Here is a 13,182-nt window from a genome sequence, read left to right on the forward strand (position 1 = left end):
AGTAATGTTTTAAATGCAGGACTTTGATACGTAACCGAGTATTTTTACAGTCTTTGTACAAAAAAACCTGCTAGAAACAGAAGATCCCAGAAGCTGACGCGGTATTCTGTCCCAACATCATCAACATATTTGAGTTTAAAATGTCTGATCTGGTTTATTTGCTGCATTAATACCATTTAAGTCGGGGTTTTTTTTCACATACTTGCCACCAGCAGATTCAGACTTGTGGAGACGGAGAGCTGCGACACCGTGTCCTGAGCCGTGCAGGTCAGATTGTAGAAGAAGGTGCTGTTAGACGGGCTGATGGAGATCCTGTTTCCTTCTGCAGAGCTGGACGTTCCTTCCAGAGAGCCGACGGTCCACGAGTAGCTGCAGGAGGGGAAGCAGTGAGCCAAGCAGGTGAAGGTGGACGTGACTCCTGTGGTGAGGAAGGCCGGACCGATGATCTGGACGTTGGACGGCCCGGCTGGAAAGTTCAGAAACAGATTTAGTTAAAGATGTCGCTCCTGTAAAAAACAAAAGAGTTGACTGTGGTTGTTATTACCTGTGATTTGCAGCGTCTTCTGAGCAGCGACTGATTCCCCCGTAGCAGGATTTACAGCCGTGCAGGTCAGGTTCTGGGCTGGTTCTAGCCCCTCCAGCTTCAGGATGAACTCTGGCCCTTCAGAGGTGGAGTTCCCCCAGATCCAGGTGAAGCGACAGGCAGGGTAGCAGCTGGCCGAGCACTGGAAACTGTAAGGTAACCCCACGGTCACCACATCCACCCCACTGATCCCCACAGAGGACGGTCCGTCTGCAGTGGGAGGTAGAACAAACCAGACAGGTTCTATAAAAGGTCCCACTCCTGGAGAAGATGGAATGTAAACTAATGACTTCTTCTTGAGTTTAATCGTAGCAGCTGGACTTGCTTGAGTTTCTTGAAGACGTCCTTAGGATATAAGTATGTGGAACTCCCAACTAGTCAGTCAGACCTGATGAAGCCTCTTGGATGAGAGGTGGACCGTCTTCAAGGAACTCAAGCAAGTCCAGTTGTTACGAATAAACTACCAGAATAACCATGACCTGGATGACTGAGAATCTTCACAGACATCTGAACTTCTATTATTCTGATTCAGATGAAATGTAGGTGAATGCACCACATGTTTCAGACTCTTAACTCATTGCATTGATCAGTTATATGACATTTTGAGCATTTTTATCACAGCCGTGTGGGTTTTTAGTGGTGGAAGAAGTATTCAGATCTTTTTTTTAACTAAAAGTTCCAAAACAACCATGTAAAAATACTCCATTACCAGTAAAATACCTCCATGAAAAATCCTACTTAAGTAAAAATAAGCATAAGCAGCAACATGTAATTTCAGTTAGCATCACAAAGACTACGACCTGAATCCACTCACAGTTTACTTGCATCTGGTAGCCGACGGACTGGACCGGAGTGTGGACCTCTGAGACCACGCACTGGTACAAACCATCATCCGTCTGCAGCAGAGGACTGAAGGTCACCGAGCTGTTGTCAGCGGAGAAGCTGACTCTTTCTGATGCCGCCAGTGGCTGCTTGTTCTTCAGCCACGTGATGGAGGCCGGGTTCTGAGATCCGACGCACTGCAGGGTGAAGGTTTTGCCAGCCACCGGTAGGACCTGAGAGGAGGGACGCACCGAGACGGGATCTGTGCAGAGAGGACGTCCAGCATCATCAACATGAAACCTTCCTGAACCGTTTCCCATTCAAACGTCCACCCACCGATGACAGTGAGGTTCTTGGTGGCGGTGATGGTTTGATGCATGGCCGGGTTGGTGGCCTCACAGGTCAGACTCTGAGCCGTGGAAGAGCCGCTCAGAGTGATGGAGATCTGACTGTCGCTCCGCGGCGTGTCCCCCTGGTGCAGGATGGGAATCTGGACTTGGTTGCCCTTGAACGTTTTGCCCATGTAGGTCCAGGTGAAGGAGCAGGGAGGGGTGCACTGGGCGAAGCACACGAAGGTGTACTGGTCGCCCATCGTCACCGTGCTGTCGCCGGCGATGCTGATGTCGGATAACGCTGAAGAGGAAGAGAACACAAATGATACCAAAGTGGTAATAAACCCTCTGAACCTGGAGCAGTTTCTGGGCGGTTTTTACTCACTGTGGGCTCATTTTTCACTGCAACATAAAGTCCTGCACCTCTATGGAAACAGAACAACCAAGACTAGAAGCAGAGAGAACTCAGAAAGGTCTTCTATGCAGTATAATAAAGGTACAGCGCCATAAATCATAGAAAAAGAAGAATTAATGGGATATTTCTTTGGATATTTTACAAAAATCCAAACAACTGTCAATAAACATGCACCAATTTTTTTCCAAGTGTCCACAGGTGATACCAACACTGGACAAAAGGTGACTCTACATACTATAGACGTTTTACTGCTGACGTTTTTGAGTTGTTTCCTTCTGGTCTCCCATCTGCTCTGTGTGTACACAGCCTGCAGTTCAGCAGAAAAGTCCCTAAATCATATTCTTGGCACTATAATGGCACAGGGTTTTAAAATTAGAAACCAAAGCTGACTTCCTTTGATTATTAGTTTTTTTAAAAAAACGTTCAAAACCTGTTATAAACATGCGCCACATTTTTCCAAACGTCCACGGGTGTTACCAATACTAGAAAAAAATGGGGGCTGTCTCTACTGTAATTTTTCATTTCTTATGAATTTGATTAGTTTCCTTTTTGTCTACTATCTGCTTTATGTGAACACTGCCTGCAGTTCAGCTGATTTTTTTACCATGTAAATGTTCATCGCAGCCGAGTCATTAAAGGCTTCACAATTGTGTTAATAAACGCAGAATTTTTGTTTTTTTACAGAATCTGGTTCCTGCAAACGGTTTATTTTTGGCCTTTTTTTTTTTAACAAGACAAGTAAAATAAAGTAATTTTAATTAAATATATCTTGAGTTTAGGCTCGGTTTTGGTTTAGCTTTTCAATTGAACAGCATGTCCTGAATGTTTAGCTAAAGAGCCACTGAAAAGATGAAAATCTGTCAAGTTTTTTGTGTTTTACAGTTTGTGGTTCTAATAATTGGTGTAATTTTGTAGAAAGCCTGTCTGTGTGGGTTTTGGGGTTCACAGGGTTCAAACAGACGGACAGCCCAAAGGTACTCAAAGGCCAAAAGAATCAAATCAGCTGAATCACAATGTTGATGTTCACAATTTAAAACCCTTGTACGTACTTGCCACATAGAACTCTTTAGTGGTGGAGATGTAGAGTTGTGAGACGGTGTCCACAGCTCTGCAGATCAGAGTTTCGGAGTCGACCGTGCTGGCAGGTGGCGTGACGGAGATGGTGTCGCCCTGTGAGGTGCTGAACACCTCGCCGTCCACAACAACCGTCCAGGAGTAGCTGCAGGACGGGTAGCAGTCGGCAAAGCAGGTGTAGGTGGACGCACCTGTGGCGGTGAGGTAGGTCGGGCCGCTGATCTGAATGTTCGAAGGTCCGGCTGAAGAGTTTAGAAAAATGATTTGAAGGAACCTGAATAAAGTCATCAGGTTTTGTCTTTAAACTGCTCCTTCGTACCCGTCACTTGCAGCGTCTTCCGGACGGTGACCGACTCCCCTGTTGCAGAGTTGACGGCGGTGCAGGTGAGAACCAGGGTTGGTTCTACGTGCTGCAGCTTCAGGATCAGATCTGAACCCTCAGAGGTCACGTTGTTCTTGGTCCAGGTGAACTGGCAGCTCGGGTTGCAGTCGGCCGAACACTGGAAGCCATAAGGGATGCCCACTGTGACGACATCCACCCCACTGATCTGCACCGAGGACGGCCCGTCTGTAGGAGGTCAGACTGAACTCTTTAAAACTAATCCCACAACATTTTAACAACATGAAAGTTACAGAAGTAAAAGGATCTTACATGAGGATGCTCCACTCTGCTCAGTTTCACTGGCAGAAAAGCCTTTAAAATGAGAAAAGACAACGAATGAACACATAAATAGTCAGATACGCTGTAGAAATACGATAAAATGACAACATTCTGGCCTCTAGGGAGCCAATAAACATTGTTCTGCATACAAGTTCACAATAAAATCTTCTCAATTTGACAGCTGTTTAATGTTACAAAATTTAATTAACAAATTTAAGGTCATATCAGATACACAAAGTAAAAAAAAAAAGTATTTTGGCAGCTCGAGTTGCAAAGCAGGACTGTAAAGTAACGGAAAATGACCATTGAATAAAAGTTAAGTTTTGTTTTGTTTTTTGATAATTAAAATACATTTTCTAACCTTAATTTCTTTGGCTTTTTAATGTTTAATGAAAAATTAAATATGTAAAAAAAAAATGAAATTATATATACACATGCTATAATACAAATAATCACATAAAATCCTTCTAATGTTTGTGCATATTAATAAGAATTCTTTTGTCTGTAATTTTGCATAAGATTTTTTTTCGTTTTTAGTAATTTTAGAAATATATTTACACCTTAAGATTTAAATTTAACAGTTTGATCAAATAAATTAACACTACATTTTAGAGAATTTATGTGTTTTTGTGTTAAAATAAATACATTTCTTTCTAAAATATAATATAAAATGTATGATTCTTCAAAGTTAAAGGTTTTTAATAATATTTTATATTAGATATATAACCTCACAGTCTAATTTTTATAGTTTAGTTGATATTTTTATTTTTTAAAGTAAAGGTTAAACAGAAAAAAAATTGGTCAAATTCAACATTACACTCTTTTTTCTTTAACACTGTAGGTCTATAAAACTGCAGACAACAAAAACTCAATCACAAATGTTTGCACAAAAATGACACTAAAGTTTGAATCACTACGATATAGACGGTGCTGAATAATGGTGAGTGATGCAGCAGCTGAGCCTTCAGCCTCCTCTTACCTGCCAGGCAGGTGAGCAGCAGCAGCAGCAGAGGGGCTGAGTGATGAACCATGGTGATTCCTTCAGTCCACGGGTGCAGAATCCGCTCTGTACTGACCATCAACACTCTTATAATGTGTAGAGAAACAGCCGTCCCCTCCGTTATCAACCGATCACATGAAGCACAAACAACAAAGACCTAAAGTTCCTGGCACCGAGCGCGACATGCCGCTTATCAGCCGGGTTTATTCTCTGCAGGGCCCATTCAGGCAGCTCCCGACTTGTGTGTTTTTGTCCTTTGTGGGTTGTTTCTTTTGTACCTGCACCCTTCATCAAAGCCAGATAATGTGCTTCTCTCCTTTTCCATATCTTAACGCGATTGCAAATGTAAAGATTTTAATTTCACTTAATCGCAGCACACTGATAGAATACAAGTGCAAACTATCTGTGTGATAGTGGTTTCTCGTAATGTATTTAGCTTTTGTTCAGAGCAAGTTGCACCACTTTTAAAGCTTAACCTGATTTACAACTATGTCATGGCAAAGCAAAGCGTGTTTGTCGAGTATCAGCTGAGATTTTTTAAACACATCTGGGTGCATTTTGTCTCCAGGGTCGCTTTCTGTCGATGGTGCTCAAACACAGTCAGTAGTTCTGAATTCTCCAGAATCCTGAGCTACATCGGCCCACTGAACTCAACACATCTGCTTTCGACGTCCACGTCGGCCTTCATGGACCTAAAACATGAACTCACTGACCCTCAGTGTTCATGAGGAGTTGCGTATCTGACTGCTCAGTAAATACAAGTCAAGTATTCACTCTTTTTGCTCTGTTTTTGGTCACCACCATCTTTCGCGAGCAACATAGAAGAGAATTTCTTTCTTTCAACAAATAGAAAGGAGCAAAAGAAAAGGGTAAATATTACCCAGTACATGTATATAACCAATGCATAATAAACATAATACATTTATCAGTTATATATTCAGTTTTATTAAATTCTATTTATATAGCTTTTACTCAGTTTTTGTTGGGTAGCTTCTCAAGATTTGTTTTCCTCTTAGTGAAATACATGAATGCTTGGATTACACAGAATTTTTTGTTTGCATTAGTTGACGCCTGATAATAAGGTCATACTTTTTAATGTGATTGTTGCTTTCATGTGTAACAGTCAGTTACATTAACTATGAGTTTAGTGTATATGTCTTCCAAAGTGTGTTTGATCCATGAAGCCTTTGTCAGTGCTTTTAAACTTAACAAACAGATCAATTCTGTTGTCCAAACCGTCTTCTTCCAGTTAAGGCTGTTGGCCAATGTGAAGCCCAATCTGTCTCATGATGACTCTGACAGAGTCATACATGCCTTTATTACAACTAGGCTAGACTACCGCGACTCTCTGTACCCGGGTCTTGAGCAGATCTCCCTTCATCGCCTCCAACTAGTACAAAATGCTGCCGCCTGGGTTCTAACGGGGACAAAGAAGTTCTAGCCTCGCTCCACTGGCTTTATTGTTTGTTTTTAAGGTGTTAAATGGTTTTGGCACCTTCTTATTTATCTGAGCTTTTCCACGTCCAGTCTTAGCGTCGAGGTCGGCCAATCAGATGGTCCTTCCCAGATCCAGACTCAGAAACATAAGCCACTGTGCCTTTTCTGAAGCTGTCTGTGGAACAGTTTGCCTGCTCAAATTAGAACCGCTCGGTCTCTTGATGCCTTCAGATCCCTGCTGAAGACGTATACGTGCTCTCTGGCTTTTCATTGAAGTTGAGCCTTGACACCTTGACATATGCCATTGTTTGTCTTGCTCTGTATGCTTCACATGGTGTCTTTTGTTACTATTATGAGCTTTGTCAAATGGGTTATATAAATAAAGTTGACTTGACGTGACTTTGCAAGAAACAACTAAACACAACTAGGCTTGATTTGATTAACAGTCCAATTAAAAGTCAATGTTACTTCTCTACTATCGCATCCCTGCCAGAAGTTGTGTCAGTGGTTCAGGCGTACGCTGATTAAACCTTAGAATTACGTCTCTGCTGTTGACTTCTGTTGCGTCGTTTTTTTAATCGGAGCAAAAAGTACCATTCAGCATTTCTCAGGAATGTTCGTCAGCGGACTGATATGAACCCTGGGTGTGTCCCTTAGCTGTCACTTCTATTTGCCAGCATAAGATTACGAAAAACATACGACCTTAAATACACAACTGTGTAGAATAGACGGAGGCATGTATGCCTTGTTGCTTGTAGCGGCATCCTGACTAGCTAGGGGTTGTGTTATGTTGTTGTCGAGGGTAGAGGGTGATATAAGGTGAATTTAAGCTGATGTGGAGGGTTGTGTTGAGTGCATGGGGTTGCAGAGGTTGGTTCTAGTCTGACCTCAATGGAAAACCTTCCATACGTTTTGGTTCAGTTTACTGTGTTGTGCTTCATTGTCCAACAATGTACAGGGATTTCTTTATAATCGTAGTCGTGGATATGTTACTTAGTAAAGCTTGGTAAGCACAAGGGATCACACTGGGTCTCTTTATTTAAGATTACATCCGTTAAATGTCAGTGTTGTACCTTCACCATGTAGTCTGCAGATGGAGCCAAGATTAAATAAAATCTTAGAATCCTCACAGGAGTTGTAGTTTTAGGCCTCTAGATACCTACACAGGGGTTTTCATTTGCCTAATTTGCCTTCCTCTCAGGAATATGTAGCTGTGACATCTCCGTCATCATCTTCTCAATTTTATTGCACTTGTTGGGCTGGAACTAATTACAGGATGTAGTTTTTTCTGGTTTATTAAGTTTAGTGGCCATTCGTTCAGCAGATCTTCAGAACTGAACATACCACTACAGTGACTTGTTGGATTTATTGACATGGTGAGGTCTCTACATGTTTGGTAACTGGAGAAAATGTGTCCAAGTCTTTGTGTTGTAAGTCATCAGAGCATTTTATTATTAGCACTTCAGTGTACACATTTCAACTGCATCAATGTCGTACAAATATGTTAAACAAACAACATCAAAGAATTATGACGTCTCATGCGCACGCCCCTTCCCACACATGTTGATGTTTAAATCCTTTTCCATGTCAGTAGTGCAAACAGAGCTCAGCCCATTGTCAACATGTGCGACGAATGCATAAAATGAATATACAGAGCGAGATTGCTGCCATGTGAGTCATCGATTCTCTGGAGTCCAGCAACGTTTCTTCATGATTCATTGACAGAAGCTGGAAAGATCTGACGGACAAAGACAAACACAGAGAGACAAAAAGAAATGATTTTTTATGATGATAGGAACAATAATCCTGAAATCTTTAGCAACTGGTTTGTCTTTATTGGGTCTTGAAAATGTTTTACCTTTCAGCCAAGACGGTTTCTCAGTTCTGACTGACTAGTTGGGACTACCAGATATGTACTGTCGCCTCCAAAACACATGACTAGTGGAACATTATTGACCCAAAACTCTAACGAGGGATGTCAGGACTGCATTATAAGTACCTGATAGGTGGGACCCTAAACCCCATCCTCTGCTAAGAGGCAACACGAAACAACAAAGAAAAACCAAAAGTTTTCTCTAGACATAGAATGGAAGTCAGTGGTCTATGGCAGCGATCAAAACTCTGGTCAGGGACCTCAGGACTGCATTATAAGAACCTGATAAGTGGAACAATCTAACCCATCTTCAGTTAAAGGAGGACTGTTGCTGATCATGTTTGTTGTGGGTGAAAACAAATTCCTGGGTCTCCTGAACCAGTCGGTTAGAAGGAAGGAAGCTTGTTGGATAAGAGGTCAAATGTTTTCAAGAACCAACAAAGAGAAGTCCAGTCGCCTTCTACCAAAGCACTTAGGGTTACCATGACCTGGATGACTGAAATCTAAATAGATGTATGAGCAATAAGTCCATATCCGTTATTACAGCAAAAAATAATGGTACCAACTGATTAAAAAGACTTTTTAAAGGTATTGAAACTGCAGCTGGAGATAATATGCATGCAAAGAGACACTAACAATCGAAATCATGAATAAAAAGTAGTAAAACAACATTATCTCTTCCATGCCACAGAAACACAGTTTCACCTTTCCGCTGTGGATCACAGTGCGACGGTAGCAGAAATGATAAAGGTGAACAGCATAACCACCAAAGTTTCCTCAGGACGTGTGGACGTGTTGGCATCTGAACCTAGAGGTGAGAAAAAAACAAAACAAAGCAACAATTGCAGGTCACATATCACGAAATGCTCTTAATGTGACGTACAGATATCCAGCAAGCCGTGTTTGCAGCGTATCCACCTTTTATTTGTACAGTTTTTAAGGCGGTCGCTGTCTTCCTCGAAGCAGTGTTTTGCGCCTCGCACTTGAGCGTGACCGATTTAAGCGGCTCATCCACGGACATCTCAATCACATTGCCCCTCACGGTCTGACCGTCCACGGACGACACGTAGCGACACGAAGGCCGACATTCAGCAGCACACTCGAATTTATACTCTTCCGCAATTTCTATAACGTCTGGGCCTTTGATCTGGACCTGTGTTGGACCGGCTGAAAGACAGATAGTGAGGACAGATCACTACCACAGATCATGAACGGAACTTAATCAAAAATTGCAAACGTGACAGATCACTCTATGGTGTAATGTCTTTTCTAAAGTGCAAACCAGGAAACCCAGAGATTCTGCAATTACTAACCAACATTAGCATAATAATTTAATGCTAATTTAAGAAGCCAAATCGAAAGGCTTATGTTATTCTTATTGTTCAGATTGTCGAAGCAGAATAAAAGTAACACAATTAGCTATCGGGTGAGGACTGAAAAGAATTATTACTTTACTGATTCACATGGTTAGTTTTGTGTGTAAGCATTTTTAAGCTAAGCTAGCTTTAATTTAGCTAAACTGGCAAACTGGTCGCCCAGTTAATTCAGCCATTTTGAGACATGGACGAGATGGTTGAGATTACTGTTGTGTTTTATATACAAAATATTAAGCTTTAGCTAACTAGCTTAGCTTAGCAAAAAGCCTTGAAACGGGAGAAATAAGTGCCATCTTCTATCACCTTATCGTGAAATGATCCTGAAATTGTCCCGCACGTAAAGCGAAGTGCTGTAAAATATTTACACAATAGGTCGTCATTTGCATACTTCCATTTTTGTAGGGTATTAAACAAGAAATATAGCATGCTAGTTAGCTAGCTTTAGCGGTGCTAGCAAGCTAGAATAGAGAAGAAAAGATCCATCCGATTGTTGATTCGTAACAAACAGATAAAGTTCGCTTTGTATTTACGGACATGAATGTAGTACCCAGGATCTTCTCTAACTCCTGCTGAGAAAGTAAAGTGCACTTCCCACAAACGTCAAACTATTCCTATACTTTATACTGGAAGCTAGCATCAACATAGCTAGGAATCTGGGTAAGAAAGTCAAACGATTTCCTGAAAATGTCAAACATCTTTGTCTGTAGTGCTTTAAACTGGAAGCTAATATTAAGAAGTTGGGCTGTAGCGCGGAGTCTGGGCCTATCGTCAGTAAAACAATTTGTGAAGGTGTTCCCTTCCAGTTTGGCATCTTTCACCTTACTGATAAATTTAGCAAAACTCTTGACTTACTCATCACACCTATGTTTCGGGTAGCACTGACAAACAGCCCAGAAACGCTATTGATGGCCTTGCAGGTGAGAGATTTGGAGTCGTCCATCTCCTGGGGAGTGACGGAAATGACGTTGCCTTGACCACGAATCCACGGGCCTCTATCGGCCCTCCAGGTGTAATTACAAGATGGCCGACAGTAGGCGTGGCAGCTGTAGGTGTGGCTCACTGTGCGATTCATCAGATCGGGGCCTGAGATGGAGACGTTGGCAGGTCCAGCTAAGGTGAGAGAGACAAATATGAGTCATTCGTAGGCCTCATACGAGAATCACTCAACCAGCTGCTTCTAGTCTTTGAACACTTCATACCTAACACCTGGATTTTCTTTGTTGTCGTAGCATTCCCCATCCCTTGGACATCATATGCGACTGTACATGTCACTGTCAAAGCCTCCACCCAGTGGTCGACCGTGAAGGTGAGCTCGTTGCCCTGACCCTGGGCTGTCTGTCCATCCAGAGACATGGAGTAGGTACACGTAGCGCAGTTGGAACCACATTCAACGCTGCTTGGCACACCCACGGTCACGTAGCTCGGACCGATGATTTCTACCGTCAAGCCTTCTGAAAATGTCACAACATACAGTACGCAGCAGAAGTTAGTACACCATTGGGCAATATCACGTAAATGCCAAATGACTCAAAGTTAGGTCATCTTACAGTAACTGCATCACTTCTACATTTAACAATAGGGTGTTTGCGCATGTGTGAAGTTAGGAACTAGGAGCTTTTTTAAATACTTTGTGTATCTGCCTTTATTTTTAATGTTGGAATCAATCATCTGTACCAATTTTTTCCCAATGCTCTTTGCTGTAGGGGTTGTGTTTCTCTGCCTTTCTCTTTAAAATACCCAAAAGATGTTCTATTCGATGGAAGTCAGGCAACAAATTTCTTCTACTTTAGAAACTATGTTGTGAGTTTTGCTTTCGATCATTATTGTTTTAAAGTATTTCACTTCCACAGACTGGGAGTCATCTTGTCTGCTCGAATTTTGGTTTATCCACAGACGTTCATGATTCCATCCATCTGTTTGACTGTCAGGACTATGCCTTCACTGTGGTAGTCCTGCCAACATGCTGGACTCCATCTCAGCTAAATAAATGTATCTCTGCTTCATTTGACAAAAGAACGTTCTCCCAATATTGATCCGACTTCTGTTCATGTTCTCTTTTTTTTCCCTGCAAAGTTTCATCTTGAACTGTTTCGTACTGAAGAACATCCAAGAAGAACAAGTTAGGGTGTTCTTCTTGGATGCCGCCCATGCTCCGTCCTTCAGCTTCCATCGATGACCATTGTGCTAAGTCTGACGCACTTTGTTTTCTTTGCAGTAGATTGTGCAATTAGCACACTCCATGGCGTCATTTTAGGTGGATGATCGATGTTGCTCTGATTAGTGATACTAAGGCTTGTTCTATACCTCGCCATTACTGTTCCAACTGAGTATCCACAGATTTTTAGTTGGTATCAGATCATCCTGTATGCCTCTTTTTGAAGTCGTACAATCTGGTTGTAAACTCCTCTGGCAGTTGTTTTCCACATGGAGCCATGATGCAGACATGCAGAAAGACAAAGCTCGTAGGTCCAAAATGCGGAAGTTCTGCTGTTCACACCTTAATTTATAACCACGTTCATGCAGTAAGGTGTACTGAGTTTAGCTTCATTGATCACAGGTTTTCTAACTTGTGTGTCAGTCGTCAACGGTGCGTTAAAGTTTGCGGCAATGAGTTTCTACTTTGGGGCCTGTACTTTCAATACAGTCTTTCTAGCATATCTGTTGCTTATAAGAGGAAACACTTGCCAACTTACAAACAATGCAAATATTGAGAGGTGGTACAGTTTTAAACCATTTGCACAAGGGCGTTCTCACTTCCGTCATTTACTGTAAATACCAGCATAACTTACAGACATGAATGTTCATGTTTCTATACAGTAACTTCACCAACATAGTCGAGACGGTTTAACAATTCTGAAGATTATTTTCTTGACTAAATGGAAAATGACTTACTGTTCTGTGGTGCAGTCTGCGCTCCATGTGAGGACAGTGCTGGCTGAAGGCCTAACAGGCAGTGAAAACATACGTACATCAATATGTAGAGTTATGGGTTAAAGTAAAGAAAAAGTAGGTCCAAATGAAAGTCTGTTGTCTACCATATCTTTATTGTTGCTTTTTTTTTGTCTTCATCATGCTAGATATGGTTTGTATGTACAATTGGAAGTGGTGGCTAACGACTTCAAGAGCAGTTAACGAATAAAATACAAAGACAAGAAGAATAAAGTAACTTGGAATGGAAAAACTCAGGTATAGTACAGCAAATATGTACTGTAGCTCATGTAAATTAAATAAAGGGTTTGCCATGTAAAAGCAGCTCTCAGTACACTATGACAAAGGACCACGTTATCTCAGCTACATTTCGACTCCCTCCTCTGGTGTTTTTGTTAAAATAAAATATCCTTGCGTTACCTGTCAGAAACAACAGCAACAGAAGTCTGCTGGGAGCTGATTGTCCTCCGTTTTGTTTAGATGTGTAGATATTATCCATTGTCCTGTAAGAAACTGAAGCTCACGGCCACCAGGAAATACTCGACTGACGCAGCGCCGTTGGTCAGTCAACATGAGCAGGCAAACAGCTCTTATCAGAGAGAGCTGAATAGAAATTTGCCTTCTTAGTCACTAATGAAAAATCTATTCCTTTTAATTGATGGCGGACTACGACCCACGGCG

The sequence above is a fragment of the Stegastes partitus genome, unplaced genomic scaffold, assembly GCF_000690725.1.
Source record: "Stegastes partitus isolate 25-593 unplaced genomic scaffold, Stegastes_partitus-1.0.2 Scaffold360, whole genome shotgun sequence".
Lineage (NCBI taxonomy): Eukaryota > Metazoa > Chordata > Actinopteri > Pomacentridae > Stegastes > Stegastes partitus.